At 41.2% G+C, this 22206-nt stretch overlaps 1 protein-coding gene across 1 annotated transcript in view; it reads left to right on the top strand.

Annotated features, from left to right (window-relative positions):
* BRF1 (BRF1 RNA polymerase III transcription initiation factor subunit) overlaps positions 1-22206 on the top strand; it is a 172939-nt gene that overhangs the window by 20386 nt on the left and 130347 nt on the right. The window lies entirely within an intron of this gene.

Below are 22206 nucleotides of genomic sequence, written 5' to 3'. Positions count from 1 at the left end.
GCAACCATCCATCTCATTACTCCAGGCACGTGAGCTGTTCCACTGTGTGTCTGTAACTCCCCAGTGAATTCGTAGTTTTGCTGCTGTGCAAGTCTTCAGATGGTTTCCTTTGTTAGATGCAATCTTTTCTTTGACTCTTTCTCCTGTATCAATTCCTCTCCCTGGCTTTGATTTCAATAATGAAACTTCTAGTCTAGGCTCTCTGCCATTATCTTGTCCTTCTTGCCTTCATTTCTGTTGTGATAGAAGCTAATCCTAATCCTCTCATCTCTGTGTTTATTAGCACTACATCAAGTTTTCTCTTGTTGTCTTTTAAACTCATCATTGCTTAAAGTTCTCCTTTTCTGGTTTTGCCTCATATCTTCCTAAATTTCTTTACTGACTAAGGCTTTGAAAGACTTCCTCTTCTAGCCAGACCATTGCTTCTGTTTTACACTTTGATCTGTCTACTGCCTTGTCCCTTACGAGTTCTCTCTTATCATCAGCAATTTTTCTCTCATCCATTTCCTTCATCTTCACATTACATGTGTTAACTTCCCCCATCTCTCTTTGAAGGAGGATAAGGGGGAATCTTATCTTTTTCATTTGGGATGATATTACATGTTTTTTGTGTGTGGGTGTGTTTTGTTGGGTGATGGATTTTTTTTTTGTTGTTGTGTGTTTGGTTTGGTGGTTGATGTTTCAAGTACAACCTTTTCCCTTGGTAAACTTCTTCAACCTCAGCACACCTCTTCCATCTAGTCCTATGTCATGGCTGGACATGGGTGGCAAAATTTAGATGTCTGTGTGAGCTCCTGTTTCTCATCTCCTTTCAGAGGCTCTGCATAGAGGCAGACTGATTTGGGGTGTGATTAAATTAATCCGAAAGGAAGTCAATGACTCATTCTCTGAAGCGTCTGTTTCTCTTCACTCACTGAAGGGAAGTCTATATTGACTAAGTCCAGTCACTCATCTCTGGAGATAAGGGTGATGAATCGTAGGCTTTGGTGTCTGCTGAATCTGTCTGTATTTGTGTATCTCCTTGTTGACAGAGTTAGCATGGCCAAAACTGAACTACGAATTGCATCCAACTGTTCTGCCCTTTTGCATGTTAACAAGTTCAGACTTCTTCCCACTGAGGCCACTCACAGCTTTCTTTCCTCCTGTCTTGTAAATCCACCCTCTCCGGCATCTGCTAAACCATGGATGTGTCCTAGCCATAACATTCACAGATTTGTTTCTTGAATAAGTGTTTCTTGACTTTCATTACTCTTTCTCTCTCATCAGAACATGCTCCAGAGCCAGGAATGCAGAAAAGTTGTGACCTGGAATGCTAATTCTCTGGTCCTTAACTTCTTCATCAAACAATTTTTAAAGGAATGTTGTTTTCCCCGCTTGTTTGCCCTTTCACATTTGTGATTGCTCTTACTGATCACAGAACAGTTCAACAGGGAACTTTCCTGGTGTTACTGGGCTGTTGTGTTTGACTTCCAGCTGGCTGGACCTCTGTGCTTCTGAAGCTTGTTGGATGTCAGTAAATGTGGGCTTTCCTGGTCCTCTGGTAAGTTCAGCAGCACAAGCCACAGCTTGATGGACTCCCTGGTGGCTGAGTCTTCAGGGTATCTCAGTATCTTGCACGCTTTTCTCAGAGCTTCATCTTCCAGGGTTTGCAGGCAGCTGCAGTAATCAGCAATGACTTGAAGAGATGGGGAAAAGCACTTACTTAAGGAAAACAAACAAAAAACCTCAGAGGCAGAAAACCTACTCTTTAGCCAGCATGAGTTACTCCAAGAATTTGGGTAAAAGCAGAAAATTGTACTTCCCTGCCTGTTTCCCTGTTACTCTAGAGTTTGATTCAGAGGCCTCTGAGGAAGTTGGGATCCTTCTGGCACTCTGGCTTCTCTTTAAGCACGTGGAGAATCTCATCAATCTCATTTTGCTAATGAGACCCTGTACTTCATCATCTCCAGTTACCTTTGTTAAAAGACCAGTTGAGTTCATCAGCTGATCTGGGACAACCTTTTGGTTATGCATTGATTAATTAGTTTCTGCTTGAGTTGAAATTTGGAAATTTTTATTGTCTTAAATCTTGGCATATAAATAAATAATATATTTATTATATTTTTATATAAATAAAAAATAAATTTTTGTGTTTCGCTGGGGAATGATGAATAAAGTACCTGTCTTGGAGATGCTTTTGATGTGCTCTTTATCCTTATAGGGACAGTTTAATGGAGAAGAGTCCATGTGTCCTTTAATGAGATCTGATCTAAGAAGAAGATCTGGGATCCTTTAAGAGTAGAGAATCTGCTGGAGATAATGCCCAGATTTTGCCCAGAGGCTTCTTGACAACTTAAAACTTTGAGCACAGCATTCCACTGGGTTGAAATATGTGAGTCAAGCTTTGCTGGTCTTCCTAACTCTGTTCCTGTGTTTGCTTAGCCAGAAAAGGGAAAAATTAGAAAAGGCATTTCTAAAGTTCCTCGGCAATGTTGGTTCAGTCTGTATGTGACTGAGTAAACAGGGAGATTGTCCTGTGACTGAGGACAGTCTCTGTTACTTTTTGTTTTAATTTTGAAGGTTGTCTTTGAAGTTGAAAAAAAAATAAAATTGCAGTCTTAATCAAATGAGTTAACATGACTTGTGTTGTCTTAACTAATAACTAGAAATATTTGCATGTTTAGCTGCTTTGAACTGGCCCGTTTGTGACTCTGGAGTTGAAAGCATCTTTCATGATTCCTTTGCTCTGTCTCCTCTCTGGTCTCTGCTCAGTCTCTTGGTTTATTAGCTGGCTGTGGGCAAGAGAACTCCTGTGGCAGGGAAGCACAAATCTATCATTCATTTCATCAAACAGGAGAAGAAATGCTCTCTAAAGTTCTGCACACTTGTGAAATTTCTTGCTTGAATATTGAAGTTTTGGCCTTTTGTATCTCCAAATTTCTCCCTGTTAAATTTCACAGTTTCTCTGTGACACAGAAGCACAATACTGATCTCATTTGTGGAATTCACTGGTGGAGATTTATCTCCCTGCAGCCTTGTGTAGGTAATTGAAACCTGTCATTTCTCTTGAGAGCAATCCTGTACTTAAAGACAGTTTACCTAGTAGGCTAATGTTTTTTAAAACATTTGCTTTTTATAGTACTATTCATGAGGAAATGAACTTGGGTATTAATAGGTTTATCTTCCTTCTTGTACAGTGTGGCAGAAAATAGACAATTGCCTCTCTCCTTCCTCCCCCTCTAGTAATATCTATAAATTTCCACACTAGTAAGGTGCTTCTTCTAACAAGTGTCTGAATTAAGCCATTTTGGCTTTGCAATGTTGCCAGACAAGCTTAAAATATATACTCCAGGTAATCTAGCTTTGGTTTAGGTTCCATGTAACTGCTGCTTTCTTTTTTGATAATGAAGGAATATGTATGTCACGTTGGTGGCATAGGACTGTCTTAAACATTGAAACGTGAGTTTTGAAGTGTTTGTGTCATTTTATAGGCACTGTGGCTCAAAACTTGAGAGGAGGAAGGTTGTTGTTGCTTTTTAGTGTTGTGTTCTCTGATAGTGCTGAATTCTTGTCAAGTGTTGAAAGTGCTTTTTGTTTTATTCTGTGGAATAAATTGGAGTGCTGGTGATGTGACAGTACAGGAAAGCATTCCCCAAGCCTGAGGGTCTGCAAGCGTGATTTGCTTTTGGAGCTATTGGATTTTTCTTGAAGATTGCTTTTCTGAAATAACAGCCACAGCATTAAACTCCCGGACCTCTGTAGAAATTACAACAGAAGAAAATCAGAAACTACTGGGTTCTGTATCAGGTGTGGAATGTGTGTCAGTGGGAGCTTCCTGATCCAGTACAGCCACACTAGCAAATTTATTAGCAGACTGACCCATGTCAGCCCCCCTGTTCAGACGAAGAAACCACCAAAAACCTCAAAACCAAACTCTGGTCCCAGCCTAAAGAACATCTCTGTGCACACCAGCAAACTGTCTTTGAGCAGGGTGATTGCAGTGCTGGGGTTTGCTGCCCTCCCTGCAGGTTGTGTCAGCCCAGATTTGGTGCAGTGTGCGGGTGGGAAGGAGCTGTTGTGTGAATGTTTGGGAACTTCTCTGAGTGGTATTGCCATCAGAATCCTGCAGCTCTGGAGTCCAGTTCCACGATAGGCACCTTGTAACAGCAAAGCCGGTTCAATTCCAGCCTTTCCCATCCCTCAACTACCCCTTCCCACCCCCTTCATCCAAATGCTGGGCCTTAGCTTGGGCCGTGCACCTCTTTACTGGGACAGTGAAAAGATCTGGGTTTCATAAGCAAAATAAAAAAAATAAATAGAACCAACCTTTTTTTTTTTTTTTTTTTTTTTCTTTTCTTGTTTTCCTTTTATCATTTCACTCCTCCACATGCCACCATAGATTGGAGGAGGGAATGGGTGACGTAGAGATGAGCAGGAGCCTCTTAAACGCGTTCTGCAGCAGGAGAGGCTGAACGCAGAGCTGTGTAGTGAGCTTCTCTTTTTCTTTTCTCTCTTCGAGGTTTTTTAAACATTTATTTATAACCCACTGTCCAGTTACATTCAGTCCTGCACAGTCAGAGTGAAGGAAGGTGTTTTTCGTTCTTTTGGCTTGACTTAATATGAGTGGGAAGATTTTTAGAAATGTTCTGTTCATTGACTGCTGCTGGCAGATGGATGCTCTCTGCTTGAAGTGCCTCAGGCCTTGATATCTTCCGTTTTCACCCCCTCCCTCCTCCCAGCACACACCCTGGAGTGTGCAGGCTGTGCTAATTTAGTCACAACTTAAAAAGGAGTGATGAAGAAGAAATGCTCAGCTCTAACAGAATTCTTGTTGCTCGTGACATCTTTGGGGAGTACATTTTCATTTTCAGGATCCCTAAGGATTTTTTCCAGCAATGTGTATTAGATGTTCTGCGATGCTTCGATGGAGCAGCAGTAAAATTTGTAATGCATTTTAGGACCAAAATGCTAATTCTGTTTATATATTAATCAGTTTAGAAAATACAGCATACATGACATCCAGTTCGATATTTTTCATGTATTTTAGTAACCCACGCTTGACTGGTTCTGGTCTGAGGTGGCTTTTCTATCTGTCTGAACTACAAAGCAAACCTTTAAACAATCATTTGGTTAACACAGTGTGTTAAAACATTTGAACCAGTTGCTGTGTTTTACTAAACTGTGTGTTCCTATGTCAAGGGTTTTCCTTACTTACCATCAGAAGTATGCTGATGTTAGGTGTGAGGAGTGTGATTAATTTTTTAACAGAACCACGAAATTTTTACCATTTGCTGGTAAAAATTGCATGTATTTTTAATGGGAAAAAAATTTCCAAATTATACACAACCAGACTTAAAAGCTGTTCTGTGCAGATGACTATGCCTGAACTTAGTGGATGTGTTCAAAATCCTGTACGGCCTCAATCACCAGGTGGTGCTGTTACACACTGCTCAAAACATGCCTGGAAAATAAGTTTCAATTCTGCCACTGCCATACTTACTCAAGTGTAATTTCATGGGAGCAGTGGTGAGAAAGAGAATTTCTTTCTTTAACCATGTCTTTAAATTAGAGCCTTTCCTGAAAATTTTGGGTTTGCTCTTGTGAGAGGTGCTCAGGGCGGAATTTTCTCTCACACGGTTTATGGCCGTGTTTGATGTAAAAATGTGATACGGGATAATTTAGGAGGTTGGGTGCTGGGTGTGTGGGTTCATGTCTGGGCTGTATACAGACTGATTGCTTCTTGGGTGCTGAGATTATGAAGGCTTGCAATAAGGAATGAAGGAGCGTAATATGCAAGTATTAAATGTTTTAGCAAAGGTGAAAAGCTGAAGAGTGATGTCTCTTCAGAAGCTGCACATAACCTGTTTCATGAATGAGGTGTAATTTAACCTGGTGAATTTGGAAGGGCAGGAACTCCAGTCTGCTCTGGAAAGACTCTCTTTAAAAAAAGAAATCCAGGCTCCTAATGCACAGTTTCTTTTCAATGTCTTCAGTAAATGTAATGCTTTTTCTCTTATTTAGAAAAAAACTTTGCAACATACATATAAAATGTAGGGTTTTTTTTTTTCCCTCAGCAGTTGTTAAGTAATTAGAGTTGTAAAGAAAGTTGCTTTTTCCTAAGGCTTTGCAGAACTGGTTGTTTATGGTTAAATGTGGAATGGGAAATCATGAGTTTAAAGTTGCAAACTATTCCTTTAGATGAAGATGTTTTCCCCCTCTTTGTACTCAAATAATTGAATCATTTTGGACAATAAAGACAGCAAAATACTAGACTGCTTAGACTAAACCTAAGTAGTGATAAACATGTAGATAGAGATGAAGGAAGTTTAAGTAATTGCAGGAGGGGGGAAGAATTCTCAGATGCATAGTGCCTCCTGAAGGCATTATTATTGCTGTAATTTTAGATGTAATTTCCTACATTAAGAATGTAACACTTGAAAAATGAATGCTATTATTTCCTACATAGAGATTTTTCTTTTAACTTTGTTTTCTAATAGAAATTATAAGCAAATGACACTTATAAAGTAGAGAAATACAGCGTGGTCTCCTTAAACCCAGACTCCAGTATGGCAAGATGGGTTTAGCGTGCTTAAGCCTGGTTTTGATCCATGCTGTGTAGACCTGCCCTGGATGTCAGTGGGAGCTGTATTTGCTTGGCATTACTCTTTGGGACATCAAGTATGTACCTAAAAGATTGCTTTAATCACCAAGATTTAAAGCCTTCATGCTGTTACAACAAAGCTGTCCCAAACAAACACAGCGAAAATTAATTGGAAAGGCCATTGATTGCTTAGGTGTTTAAAGTCAGTTCAGAGGATTCCTGTGTTTTCAACCCAAAGAGGCTCCTCTTAAGTTTGAACAATGGAAAAATCAAAGATGGATCTTTCTTCAAAGCAAGGTCATTAGCACTGAATGCCACAAAACAAGGGCTAATTATATCCAAATGTGTGACTCCCTAAGAAGTTATATTACGCAAAAAATGAGCATATAAATGAATTTTTAATAAAATCAATTAGGGATGATATTTTTAGAAGAAAGCTGTATACTCTTCCTTTATGTGCCCTAATACCACTCAGTCCATTATTTGTACTTTTGGGTAGTATATTATGACATGCATAATATTAAGAGAGCAGATTAGGATCATGGTTCCAGTGTCTGAGGCACACACAGAGCTGGGTTTGTGGAATCACTTAGGATGTACAGGAATTACACCCACACCATTTTCTGTATGGTTGTCATTCCTTGGAGAGAATGTATTGATTAGTGTTTCCATTGTACCTTAGGTATGCTATTTGATTGCTCTTATAAATCAGTATTCAGGGAAAGCACTCTGTGCATTTTTACGGTAGGAATCACGAATTTGCTGCTTTGCGTCATAGTACATCCGCTTGGGATGAGTTTCTGAAGTGTGCTCTGAAGATACTGGTCATTAGGTCTGGTCTGAGGCTTGAGGGTTTTTCTTACAACAATATAGAACTAAGGAACCTGAGACGGCTTGTTTCCTGACCTTACAAAATTGATGTATAAGACAAAGCCACATTCAGTGTCCTTCCTTTTCAGAAAGCATCACATTATCTTGTCTAAAAGGGAGACATAAATGTGGTGGTTTCCAGCCACACTCTCCTGAGTTAGCACAGGTGCTAAAGCATGGGTGATCATCCTTAAAAGTCATCGTGGTACTTAATTCCAGTGTTTGGCAGAGCCAGTTGATGCATTTCTGATTCTGTTGGGCATGTGTGCATATACATGGAAGCTCAGATGCATAGAAATACTTCTACATGGGAAAAGACGATTTGTAAATTAAATTAGGAGATGGATGTCTTCGCTTGTGGCATGTAGTGACAGGACTAGGGGGAATGGCTTTAAGCTAAAGGAGGTTAGGTTTAGATTAGATATTAGGAAGAAATTCTTCCCTTTGTGGGTGATGAGACACTGGCTGATGCTGCTTGGAGAAGTTGCGGCTGCCCCATCCCTGGAAGTGTTCAAGGCCAGTTTGGATGGTGCTTGGAGCAACCTGGTCTGGTGTCCCTGCCCATGGCAGGGGGTGTTGGAGCTTGGTGATCTTTAAGGTCCCTTCCAGCCCAAACCATTCTGTGATCTCATGATGTTTCTGTAATCTTAGACAAAGCACAGAAGTTGTGTGTTACTGATGAGCTTCACTCAAGGCTTGTGGCTGCACTTCTTGCCAAGGCTTGTCTCACTTCTCTTTCTTGCTCTGGCTGATGCCTGTAGAAAACAGACTGTTGGTCCTTTTTCCTTGGATTGTGTCTCAGCACAAAATCATAAGAACACTGGGAGCTGGTGCAAGAGGTGGTGGTGGGATGGATGGAGGGATGTTGGATTTCCCCTTACAACTGTCACTGGCAGCTTCATCCTCTGCTATTTTACCTGATTTATTACGAAAGATAAAAGTAGATTTCTTTAATTCAAGAAGGACAGGACTCTTACAAAAAATAAAATGATGGAAAGTACAAGTCCAGTTGGTCCAGTTGAATCTAGTCTTCAGGCTGAGGGTTTTATGTGTCCTCTCCTGCTTTTTACCCTACCTTTGCTGTGAAGAGAAGAAAACAGACTTTATATGAAAACGCAGTAAATCACTAATAGCTCTTAATTTATCATTCACTCCTCTCTAATTACCAGCCTCTGTTTTAAATGTGAGATGAATCCTCACAATTTGCTAATCCAAATTCATCCTCATATTCAAAGGTGAGGATGAAGCTGTCCTCCTATTGTCAGCAAATCAGCATCTATAAATTAGGAGATTTTAGAGGAGTTGCCTTATTATCCTGAGCCCCATGCAGCTTGCCAAATCCAAGCAGGTGTTATGTTTGCTTGCTCCCTCTTTGTGAAAGTTCAGGGGAAATAGCTAGAAATAAAATTATTGAATGTCAGCAGAAATCTTGTGATTTCATAGCAGTACTAATGTGGGTGAATAGCTTTGCAAATACAGTCCCTTTCCACCTTAAAAAAATATTTCTATATCTAAAGGCTTCTTCTTTTTAGAAGGTAGGTGGTGGGGAAATAAGTTGACATATTTAGCTACATGAAATCTTGTTTTTAAACTTAAATACCAGGAAAATAATTTACAAGGTTGCTTAGTGATACTGTGGGAAAATGTGTATCTTTAGACTATTCAAAGGCATCTCAAAGTAGATTTAGAAACTATGGTTCCTGACAAGCACTAGAAAAAAAAAAAAAACTGCTGCTGGTGCAAGCTGAATCAGTCCTTGAGCGTGTCAAGAAAGAATACCACTTTTCAAGTGATTTTTGGATCAAATCCAGGGTGCTTGTGAGGTGACGTTTGTTGTCTGAGTGGTCTGTGTTATTCCAGCTGGCCCTATACTAAAAGTTAACTCTTGCTTGCTGCCAGCTTCTTTCTTGAGAGCAAATGGGTATCTGTAGCTTTGGTCAAAATAAAGTTGTTAGACATCCTGTGGATCATAAACATACTTCTGTCTCTTTGTGTTCTCTGTCCATGGTGAGCCCACTGTGCATTGATGGCAGATGGTCTCCTCAAGGGTAGTTTGCACCCTATTATAGATCTGGGGGAACTGGGAATAGAAGAAATGTTCATTTTGGAGGATTACAGCGGTGCTCAGATGCTCTTTTTGCCATCAGCTACACAGTTTTCCTGCTGCCTGTGTGGGTAGTTTGTTTCCTCCAACATTGCTCTTTACTTTTTGATCTGACAAATCTTGTTCTGAGATCACTGCAGTGTTTGATTCCAGCTTTAAGGAGAAGAGGAAACTTGATGTTGATCAAGGTCTTTGACATAGAGGGGAAAAAAAGCTTTGAGGTTGTTTTGGATTTCTGAGAGACACTGATTTGTCGTGCCAGGAAAGTCAAGTTGTGGGATTGCAGGGACACTGAATATTAAATACCAAATTCCATATCCTAAGAAAACTTCAGGAGAAGATGAAGGAGAGCATAAGAGAGTGTAAGCAGTCACATGGAAACGAAAATCAAGTTCTTAAAAAAGTACATATGGAATGGGTTGTCTCCTCTGCGGTTTGCAGCAGAAGTCAAGGGCTGTCACCTGCCTCCGTGGCTCAGCACAGGGAATTGTGTGTGGTTTTCCATCTCCTCCAGAAGCACTCACTCCCTGTTAATCTAAGACGGATCCTTGTGTCAGATATCCACTCCTGATTCAGTCTGTAGAAAGCATAGAAGGGAGACGACATAACAACAGCCACTTGCAACTAAGCTGTGGTTAAAGTTTGAGTGCTCTGATTTCAAAATGATAACAGGCACTGTTACTAGAGGATAAAACCACAGTTGATTTGAGGTCCTCAGATATGTTTGGTTGTGCCAAGTTCAGTTTCCCATCCATAGGGGCATGGCTTTCAGTAGGAGTTGAGTGCTTAAGATAATAAAATCTGGATTAAACAAAGCAGCACCTGTGCTTCTTCTTGTCGGACAGTGCAGTAGGATGGCATTTGACCATAGAGAAATGTGAACTTTGGTGTGTCCTGTTGCTGTTGTAGCTGCCAGGGACGTGGATACGTGGATGTAAGGTTATCTTGCACAAGGCTAGGCAGAATTTCATCAGCCTGTTGCTTTTCATAACACTTGATTACAATACAAAAGGTAGGAAGGGCCATATTATAATTGTTTTGCAGTGGGAAACCATAGTGCTTGAGGCTGATTGATGTAGCAATAGAACTTCTGAGGCCTTCAGTGAGGAGCTGCTTGTAGCATAAACAGGTCTGAGGCAGGCAGTTGATTGAAGTGTTTGTTTATTTTTGTGGATCTTGAAATAGGTCAGTAAATAGAATTTACTCTGTGGACTGTATTGAAGCAATATGTTAGTTAGGTTCAAGATGATGCTGATGTTAAGCGATTCCTCAGGGCAGCTTCTTTGATTACTGCTCCACAAAGTCAGAGAAAAAGCTCATTTTGGTGTTCACAGCACCTGCCTGATTAAAACTCTGAGTCAGCTTATTTAAAAAAAAAAAAAAAAAATCTAAACACTGTCACCAGTCAGAAAATGGTATGAAATTTAGACCTGTCTGTAGTCAGACCCAGGCAATGTTAAATTCAGATAGATCATTCTCTCAGCTGGCCTCAGAGCTATTTTGGGGGTTTGTTGCAGTCAATACTCTTTCTTGTGTTGAAAGCATCCTGTAGGAGCAGTGGTGGTATCAGGGGAGAAGAATATATGTCTCCTTTAATGAGATCTGTTAGGTTGTTGCATAGCAATCATCCCATAAATCCACTGATTTCTGTTTAAGTCTTTAGTAGTCAGTATGTTCTCTGGTAGCTATTTTTCACTATACCATATTACCTAGAGGAAAAGGAATTAATAATGCATCTACTCTTGGATACGTATGTTTAATGGATGATCTCACATCCTATCTTGGAGTCAGGCTGAACAGAAAAAGCCCTGTTGTAATTGATCTTTGAGGTTCAGCACATAAAGAACAGAAAAATGTAATTGTGCTTACCTAAAATTTTCTTTTAACTACTAAGGACTGGCGCACAGGAGGTAAGTGGATCATCTGGAAGAGCAAAGGAAGTTGGTATCTGAAGATCTGGTTATGGAGAAAATTTCTCAGATTTTGCTGCATGAACAAGTGTTGAGATTTTTAGTGGGTTTTTGGGGGGTTTTTTGGGTTTTTTTGTGGGATGTGCTGTTAATACAATATTTAATGAATAATTACTGCCATTTCATATTTAATTAATATTTAATATAGGAAAACCAGAATGGCGTGGTGACTGGAAAAAAAAATTAAAGCGGCAGAAACTTGAGTAGGTGGATCTTTGCTGTCCAGGTCAGGCTGTTCTGTGTGACTGACAGTGGGTCTGTGTTGTTCTGTGTCAGACTGAGCAGGCTGAAGGCTGTTGTACAAGTCAACAGTGGTGGCTATTTGGGGAGGAAGGGGTGGAAGGATTTTTTTCCCTTGTTATGTACACTCAGAATACTGAATGATTCTGTCATGCAAAGCAGCCTCTCTCCAAAGGTTACAGTTTTGCAAAAGCATAAGAACTTCCTTTAACCTAGTAAATCATCTTAGCCCATTTTTCTTATATAGCATCATTCCGTATCATGAATTTTTCTCGTGTTTTGCCCTTACTGGATTCATATGTTCCAAGCAGTGGGAGTTTCCACCAGTTGCCTTGGGAAACTATTATGAGGTCCAGTGAGTTTTGTTGTAAGGTCCTATGTTAACATAGTGCTTACATTTTCCTTTAATTTCATGTTATTAGCCCTTAGGCATGAACTCATGCTTGTATCTATTTATGGCTTAAACTTCCCTCATCTTCCAGAGATCTAGTGAACTTCTGCTTTTCTCTTAACAAATCATGTCTGATAATTAGGTGAAGGTTCTAAGTTCAGTCTCTGGGTCTTTAAACATCCACCCCCTATTTCCCAGCCGTGCTCTCAATCTTTTATTCTAGGGTGATCAGTGCTCCAGAGAAGAAGAACAAAGTCTAGTGAGAATTTCCTCATCCCAAACAATTGTTGATGTATGACATCCCATACATAAATAGTAGCCTCATATAAATGGAAGGCATAACAAACATACAGATAAATATTATTCAGATATGCCAAATACTTTCTAAGAGGGCTGCGTTAACTCTCTGGAAATATGTAGATGGCATTGTAGTTTTAATTCTTTACTGAAACAGTCTGTACATCTGACTTACATAAATGTTATTGTTTAAAGAAATACACGGCTGTTCCTGAAATATGTGCCTTCTCTCTTTGAACATAAATCTCTTTCCAACTCCAGGCTGAAGCAGATACCACAAGAGACTGACTTGATAAATGGCATCACTGATTCACTACATGGTATAGCTGAGATTTGTGGCAACCTTCAGTTATGCTTAGTTTAAAAAGGAAGGAAATGCAAAGTTGAGGCTGAAGCCCTGTTCATAATGTCTTCCATCATCTCTGGGCAGGGCAGAGGTGGGATTACCAAGGGCAGCTGGAGCTTTGATCTCAACAGGCTGTTTGTGGTGCTAAAGGAGAGCAGCCCCTGCAGAATCACACTGCTTGCATGATTGCTGTAGCTGATGGACTCAGCTGCCAGGGACAAGCTAAGGGCAGAATTTAATTCTTTAGCTGCAGCCTGGATAAAGATTGATGCTGTCTTACCTAACTGCCAGGTTTCTTATCCCTTATGTATAAAGGAGTAAGTATTTGACCACTCGTCAGCTTCATACAAAAATACCTTAAATAAGTATTAACCTAATACAGTCTGTCTTGCTTTTGTAACAGCTCTGTGCCTTTCCCTGCTTGATTTCAGTACTTTCTGCTTCCATTTTTAGATCATGTTTTATCTCTTATCCCTTTGATATCTCTAATAACTCCCTCTTTTTCTTCACCCCCTCAACTACTTCTCCCTGCATCCTTTCACCTTGATGCCTTCTTACTGTATTTCTATGGGTTTTGGTGATTTAAGAAATTTGCCTATTAGTTGATATTTATGAATTTTTTATTTTGGAAATGACTGTGTCATCTTCTTTGACTGCCAGTTGGGTAGGGTCTGGATGTGAAGAGAGTGCCGTTTGTTAGATGTGTATGTGGAATTATAAGAGAAAGGAAAGAAAACCCCAAAGCCCAAAAAACAAACCCCCAAAACAAGAATCAGAGCCTGAAAGTAGCTTTGGGCTCACAGGCCTTTTTCAGTCCTGGGGAAGCAGCAGCAAGTAGAGGCTGAGAGCAGAGTGAGTATTAGTGTCTCTATGGTCCTTCCTGCCTGTACGGTTGGATGATGGAGAGTGGAAATAACTTAGCACTAACAGCTGTATTTTGACAGAACAACTGGTGTGCAGAGGAGCAGGGCTGAGCTCTAGGACAGGAAAATTGTTCTGTGCCTGTCTGAGGACAAGTAAATTCTCAGACATGTTATGAACGGTGAGCGTTAAAGGTGGACAAGGAAAGTAGGGAAGGTTCACAGGGATATACAGGGGCCTCTTGGCAGGAAAAGGGAAAGGCTGGACTGGCTTTTATAGCAGGGAATATGGATTAAACAGGAAGGTTGTTTGGGTTGGTTTTTTTTAAACAATCTTAGTATGTGTGACCTTATCTAATGGCTGCTGCAGTGCAGCTGGGAAGTGGTAATTGTTCAGCTGTGGTAACTCAATTGCTTCTGCTCCTGTCCCTGTCCCTTGGTCTCAGTGGCAGTTCTGGCAGGGGATACCGTCAGCTCCTGCATCCTCCTCGTCCATGAGACTCACTGTGACTCCCGGGGCTCCTGTCGGCTTCCGTGGTGTTTGCAGGGCTGAAAAATGGCTCCTGTCAGCTTTCACTCTTCCGTGCCTGCTGAAAGCCCCGGTGTGCAGGGAAGGCAGGAGAGCTGGCTGTCAGCGAGCAGATAACACCGCGCTGATTTATATGCTGCTCGCATCTCCAAAGTTTTCCACTGCAGCAATGAAGCCCTTTGTGTTCAGTCATCGTTTTTTGGTTCATTCTAAAGATATTGATAATTTTTACCAATAGGTAGTGGGATTTTTTTTTTCCTATATTGTGCTGTATTAGTGAATTTTTCCCATTGTGTAGATTGATTGATGTAGTTGATTGTTAGTTAAATGCTTTTTGCGTTGTAAAAGTGTGAAACAGGTTCTATCATTCTCATGCTAGAATTGCAGGGTTTTAAAACTTGTAAAAAGTGGTCTTTTCAAAACTGTCAGCTTATGTCATCAGCAAATATTTTTATTTTTTTTTCTTGCAGTGATGTAAAAATGATTTTGGGTGGTTGAAGGTAGTGCTTGAATCAGCAGTTAATGCTGTTTGACAGCAGAAGTGTTCCATTTCTTGTTGTGACAAAAGTAACAATTGGTAATTGATAAGTGTAAGGGAAAAGGTTTACATGTATATCGATATTAAAAAAATCTCTATGAATAACTGTCCTTTAAAATGTATTTTTTTAAAAAAAAATCACTGTCCAAACAATACAGAGGAAGATAAAAGCAAGGCCTAACTGGTGGTGCTTTCAGAAGGAAATCTTGCACGTCCAAAAGCTACCACTGTCTAAAAGTTCTTGGTATTTTAATTTTTTCTTTCCAATTCCCTTAATGTGAGACAGGTAAGGGTTATGCTACATTAATCATACATGTACTCACAGTTCTTGCCAGTAGTACAGCTTTCCAGCTGTTTCAACTTCGAAACAGCTACAAATCTTCTGTGAGTAAAAAAATTCAGATAGCTAAACTTTTGGATATAAAAAAGCCCATATTTGCTTTCTTCCAAAATGAATCTGAAATTACCTGAATCATTCTAATAGACAAATAATTAATGAGCACGATAGCATTTGTTTAAACTGTGGTAAATCAGACTTGTGTGAGCGGCCTTGTACAGGAGGAGCAGCGAGGGCTGGGAGCAGTAGCAGGCAAGCAGGAGGGAAGCGTGGGGATAGCGTGTACTTTTCTCTTTGACCCATTTAGGCTTCAGTCTCACATTTGCTTTAAGTTGATCCACGTGTGTGTGGCTGCTGACAGCGTTTCTCCTGGCCCCTGCCACATTCTGCCGCCGTCAGGGCTTGGGAGGCTGCTTGTTGAGTTACATGAGGGAACTGGCCCAAATGAAAATTCAGCTTTCTTTGTTGTTGGGGTTGATTTTCAGCACAGCAAATTCCCTCATCTGTATCAGTGTGTGGCCATGTAAATGTCATGTTGGAGGTGGGAGCGCTGTCTGCAGGAACAGCTTGGGCTTTAGCTTCACTTAAAACAATAATGATCCAGTTCCTTCAATCAACAGATAGGGGTTTTGTTGGGGTTTTCTTGCTTTTGTTTTCTTTTAATATCAGCATTGACTACGAGTCCCCAACGTGACACCGTAAGTGAGGTTCAGTAAGGACTTTATGAGCAAGTGGTTCTTTAGCTGTGCTGAAAAGAGTAATTAAGCAGGGTTAAGAAAAGAGCAAGCTGCTGTCTCGAGGATGGTGGGCAAGATCAGCAGTAGGTTAAGTGCATCAACCTGCATCAACCATATGGCTTCTGGTCTGTAGTTGAAGTGTGGGTAGCAGTTAGATGGATAACGGGAATGAAATGGCAGCAGTAGAAGTGCCACCTGTGAGGGAAGCAGAATTCCAGGAACTGCACGCAGAAAATCAGGGGGAACCACTTGTGATGCCAGATTTTTCAGAGTGGTTAAAACAAATTAATTCGGATGGTCAGTTGCTGTATATGCATAGAGAAAATCCATGTGGGAGTGGTATCATAGGATCAGGGAATGGAAAAGGTTCTTGAGGAGGGAGAGTGGGAGAAGTAATGGGAGTGCTTTGCAGGCCTGTTTTGGCATTAATGGAATATAAGGGCCAATTTTGAGGGGATGAATACTTAAAGAAGTACGGGTAAGTGCTGAGAAGAGATGTTAACGGCAAATTTTCTAGGTGAAAGAAAAGTAGCTTAGTATCAAATATTTAAAAAGTGGTTGCGGCAGTGACCACCGTCTAAATTTTTAAGCCATTAATCTTAAAGATGCATGGTTGTTCTCTTTAGCTGAATGAGTGAATGAGCCTTTAAGGTGCTCTGGAAGGGCTTTACCAGGACAAACGGGACCTGCACCTGGTAAATGGGGCACTCTCATGGGAGGCAAAATGGATGGGTTGGATTGTTGTCAGCGGGCAGAGGAATTGCATACAGGTCTCTGCAGTCAGATAGTCTGGGTCTGGCCCTACAGAGATAAAGAGGAGGCATCAATCCTCCAGTAAACAGGTCTGGATTGAGTCTTCTTTATTTCACAGGGTTATTTTTAACACAGGTCAATTTACTGGTTTGGTTTTCTGTTCATTGCCACGAACGGTTTTTCTGGCACAGTTGGTGAAATATCGCAGGGGAAAGGGCCAGGAACTATTTCATTCTGCTGAGATAACAGGAACAGAGTGTACCCTTGGGCAGCCCCTGAAGCTGCCAGGTGACACGGGCACTGGGGAGGCATCAGTCAGAACGGGGCCAACTGTTCCCGGGCTCTAGGTTGTTCAGCCTGGGAACTGACACATCCCCATAGAGGAACTGGGGAGTTCTTGTGTGGGTTTGGGGGTGTGGGGTGCACCCCCAACCAGATGGCAAGATAGGGATTTGGAGCTAGGCTCGAGTTGGGCAGGGCGTGGACACGAGGCCAGCATGGTCATCACTTTCCTCACGGGCAATTAGGTGTTACTGGGAATAACTCTTAGCTAACCTTGATAAAATTAAACTTGTGATTGTGCTGGGTCAGCACTGCTGCAATGTCCTGCTGTGCTGCTACTTTTACTGTTCATTGGCCTTTTTCCTTACAGGCTCCCAGGGATAAAGCTGTTCCTCGCTCCCAGTATTGCGTGTGTGGCTGGAAAGGCTCGGTGTGAGCTCTGCAGCCGTCGCCTCACTTCCCTCCCTTCAAATGTTCTCTTGGCTTTGATCACAGGGCTCTCCCCTTGATTAGGCTGCCGGGACCAGCCTTCATGAGTGTAGCCCTACTGGACTGTCCCTGTTGTGCCTTTGTTTGTTTGTTTTACTGATTTGTTACACAAATAACATAGAAGCCTGGCATAGAGCAAAGAGCAGGAAATTCATTCAGGCTTTGAGCTGGGAATTGCTGAAACTGAAAGATGTGACGAAGCATGCAGGGATGCTCACACATAAAAACTGCTCTTTTTTTCCCTTTTTTTGGAGTTCTTTTGGGGAGCCTTTTCAAAGAAATAAAAAGGAATGAAAACCCAAATGCAGAACAAAATCTGCGCATGAAATTCAGTTGGTAAAGTAATTCAAATGCTGGAAATGAATACTCAATCGAAAACCATCCAAAATGTTTCTTTTAATGGAATCTAGTGTTTGTAACCATAACAATCCTTTTTGCAAAAGAAGGATTAGTGCTGTTAACATGACTCTGTTCCCTGCTTCAGGTAGCACTAGTTTTCAGGGCCCCTTGAGCAGGCTGTAAAAAGAGGGGAAAATTCATATGCCTGGATTTTGATGATGCACTTTAGTATCGTAATAACAATTGATTTAGGCTCTGGCTTTGTGCTGCCTGTTATTTCCCTAGAAACTTATGCTTCGTCCTGACAAGTTCTATGAAATAGCAGTGCCACAGCCTCCATCAGACTGAACGGAAGGCTGCAGATGAACAGACAGAAGACAGATAAGAGTAATGTAGAGCTGTAGCTGCTTGACATTACTGACTTTTAAGGGATGCAAGAAAAGGTACGATTCCTCTTCCACAGGGGAAGAGAACAAGATGTTTCTGTAGTAACGAGATCATAAAAGAAAGAAAATTGCTTGTAAAGAATATGTCTGATTTTCTCTCTTTTTCTACTTTGCTTCTATTATAACTTAAGCTGCAGTTTTGCTTTCAACTGCCTCTTGTGTAAGCATTTAATAGAACCAAGATATTCTGCAAATCTATTTTTTTTAACAGTGATTTTTGGCCTACGCATTTTGTTTTGTAATAACCACTCTTTCCTCTGTCAAAAGAATGGAAATTATCTGAAATAAAAGGATAGTAGTGTTCAGTGGTCCTATGTGAACTTGTCACTTCAGGTCTGCTGTGCCAGTTCAAAGCACTGATGTTGGCATCGGATGAGAAGATGATGGTGTTTCTTTCAGCATGCTGGGAGTAGATGGGCAGAAACACTTTTTTTCTTTTTTAGTAGGCTTGGAACTAAAAGCTGAAAAGGGCCTTTTGTTTTTTTGCTGCAGATTCAGGAGCGTGATAAACTTTACTACTTGGTAGCCTGGGAACTTGATTTTGTGTGTTGATTACAGAAGTGCAGACTTCTCTCTTTCTCTCACTTCTTCCCCTGCCTCCCCCTCCACCTCAATGGTACTATGAACCTTTGAGAAATAAATGGGAATTGCGTGGTGTGTGCTCTGTGCACTGCAAAATTTCTGTAGTTTCTAGACTTTTGTTCTTTTGCTCTTAAAAAGAAAATTTATTACTTTTTACTGGTGAGGGAAGGGGGAGGATTTTTGAAACCTTGCTGTTGGGCTTGTCCTGCCTTTTTAAAAAGACATAGTTCCCTGCCCTTCTCCCAAAGGTACTTGGATACCAATTTTCTTGCCATCACTAAATTTCAAGGGGAGCATTAGGTATAAGCTTTGACCTCAAAGGTGCTATTTCTTGTGGTTTAAAAAAAGAATCCCAGCGTCTGTCAAAAACCTGTAAGGCCCAAAAGAGACAATGCTTATTGCAAGTTATTAATAAAAGATGCACCTACTAAGTGACGTGTTTTACCCTTGTATATTTTGTGTTATAACTTGTGCTTCTACGTAGCAATTCGCAAAAGAAATGCAGTACTTAATTCTGACTGTTCCACGTGATGATATTCCTTTATTGTACTGAGATAGTAGCTGCAGGTTTTTAGAGCAGGGTCACACTGAAACTTCTTAAAAAGCTGTCCTGCAGGATAAAATGGATGAGAAAGTCAGGAAGGTGGTGTTGCGAGTGTTCTGTAACCCAGAACATGACAGGGTTTAAAGGTGTATAGTTCTTTTCCATCCAGTGGAGAAGTTCAATTCATTGGAGTTTGTAACACTGTGATGGAATCGGGTGAACACTGAGTGGAGCAGATTGCTAGGAAACTGGATTGTATTGTTGGATATTCCCACTGTTCTGGCTGAGATCCTCAGATCCTCAGGCTTGTTGCATCCTTGCAGCTGGCTGGACCGGCTCACTGGGGCCCTAAGGTGAGAGTGGCAGTGCGGGCACTGCTGGGGGCTCGCTGAACCCACACTGGGAGTCAGAGCAAAGATGGACACAGGAGGGAAACAGCAAATGCAAGGCTGTAAAATGCCACCCAGCTAGCAAGGAGCAGTGGGAGTGGGAGGATGTTCAAGGGCTGATGGCCATAATGCAATGCAGTAGGTCTGCTGGAGGGATTTGCTCATCTTCCCAGCCCTGGAGCTTGCAGCTGCTCGGAAGCTCCTCCCTCCACTGACCCTGCTGCTGGGGGAACAGTATCCCAATGCTCAGCAAGGTTTGTGGCGGCCGCTGCTCAGTTTTGGGGACTTCTCGTGTTGAGGGCTGGCAGTATGAATGAGTATTTGGACTCTTGTTTGTCAGCAGGAGCTGGAGCACTGGATAGAGAGTTTATTTTGATCAGTTGTTTTCTTAAGCCCAATTTCTCTGTGTATGAACATCTGCTCTTCAGATACCAACAGATTAAATCACTGTATTTATAGTTAAATAAAATGTTACGGAGACACTTTTTTCAGCTCTGGAAATGTCAGATTGGCCAAGTAGGCAGAAAAGGTTGGGAATCACAAAATAGCATACATTTGGTTGTCATCTGACTATGGTGAGGGCATTCTGCAATGGCTTGGTTGTGTACTGCAGTACTGGGGTGACAGCCATCTAGTTGATATCTGCCTTTTCTTGGACTCAGTGAAGTGCATTCGTGAATCTGGGAAGGAACCAGAAGGAGTAAAGGGTATCTTGAAGTTTCCTGTGGAGAAATCTAGAAGCATGATTGCTAAAGCTAACTTTTCCAGCAATTTTTTTTTTCTTAGTGTTACATAAGATACCAGAAAAATAGAATTTTGTTGTCATGTTAAATTCAAGGGGTGGAGGTGGTGATGGGGAAACAACAAAGCTTTTGATCTTTCTTTAGTAAATAGGAGACTGGTTACAGAATGTAAATGTTTATCTTAGATGATGCTGTAAGCAGTACATTTCTTTCTCTCTTCTCACAAATAAGGGCAAAACCAAGTTAGTCATCAAGATACACATAATTTCTAGGATGATTCTAATCCTGAATTAAGTTGTTCATTTTGGGGATAAGCAGCAGTGTAACAGTTGCCTTGTTTTTCCACAAACTCTATGACTGATACAATACCACAGAGCAGCTTGTGGGAGTTCTAGCACACAGAATTAAAGCCCTCTCTGGTCTGCAGAAGGCTGAGTAAAACATTTAGATAGCATTTCCTAAGTAGACAAGTACCTTTCTCTTAGATCTCTTCAGTATTTTTTCAGTAATTACCCCTAAAGTAATTCCAGTATAAAATATTGATGGTGCATGAAGAGCTCAGCTAAAAATGCATATATTACTCAAACAAGCATACTGTTTTCTTAGGATGGATTATGATGAATTAATTATATTTCAACATTTGAAATTAAGAAAAGGTTAAATACTCAGAATATTAATGGTAGCTTGGGGATAGGAGCAGCTCAGTGGTAAAAATAGCTTATGAAAGAAACTAATTTCAAGTATCTTTCTCTATGTTATTCTTCTTTCCTCTTTTGGTATTTTCTTTGTTTTTGAAGGGAAGCTGCTTTGCTGCCACTGCAAAATGAGTTTTTAGTACTCAAGTGCATTTTTCCCCCTCAAATGAGTATAAACTAATTCTTTCTTAGGGACAGGAGAACCAGCATACAGACTGTAGGGTGTGAAATAAAATTCTGGAAAGACTGGGTGCTAGTTAGTACCTTCATTTTAGGAAGATGTGGTATTTGTATTTGAGGCTGGTGAGTGCCAGTCCAGGGCCTGCTGATGGCAGTGGAAAAACTGTTCACCTAATGGGCTTTGGATTACCCTTGAGTAGCTTATCATGCCCACACCTCCCACGGAGGGTGATGGATCCTTCCTCTGCTGTTACTTCTTTGTCCAAATGTGTTACACCTGGTTGACCAAGGTGCCTTAAAGGATATCTTGATGCTGAGTGCATAATTTCCACATGTGCAGGAAGGAGAAGCTGCTGCTTTGTGGCATCTCCTGTTTGGCTGAAGTCCTGCTGACCCCAGCTGCCTGGCTGGAGCCGCTTCTTGTTAAAACCAGCATCTTTGGCAAAAGGTTGTTCAGAGGTGGTGCATTTTTACCATGTTATTAATGATGATGGTGTAGGGATTTGATTAAAACTCAGATGCGTGGTCTGTGCAGGAGCCAGTGGTGTTCTGGGAAGCATTGTGTGGTTGCCATTGCTTCCTGTGAGCAGTGGTGGGCATGGCAGGCACCTTTGTGCCCCTTCCACAAGCTGCTCCTGACATCCCTGAAGGGAACAGATGAGAGTTTCCTGTAAATACGTGTGCTGGAAACATCTGCCCGGCACATTGAATTAAAGGATTTTTCTTGATGTGCTGTCTGACCCCGTGTGCTGAGGAACTTTGAGTGCTCTGTTTTCCTCATGACTTCCCCCATCTTTTTCTTGAGCTGTCTTTCCGGCACATCCTTCTGTAGCTGGAGCGGTGGGGACGGATTGGACCTTGCTTCCCGCATCTGTCCCAGCAGCTGGACCACTTCCTGCAATGAATCATCCGAAACACTTTTTTTTTTTTCTTTTTATTGTTTTATTTAAGGGTGAAGGCACATT

Source organism: Chamaea fasciata, unplaced genomic scaffold, assembly GCF_029207755.1.
Source record: "Chamaea fasciata isolate MVZ Bird 193981 ecotype frontalis unplaced genomic scaffold, bChaFas1.0.hap1 SCAF_7, whole genome shotgun sequence".
Taxonomy (NCBI): Eukaryota; Metazoa; Chordata; class Aves; order Passeriformes; family Sylviidae; genus Chamaea; species Chamaea fasciata.
Note: the sequence above shows the minus strand (reverse complement) of the source record. Positions and strands in the feature narration are given on the sequence as shown.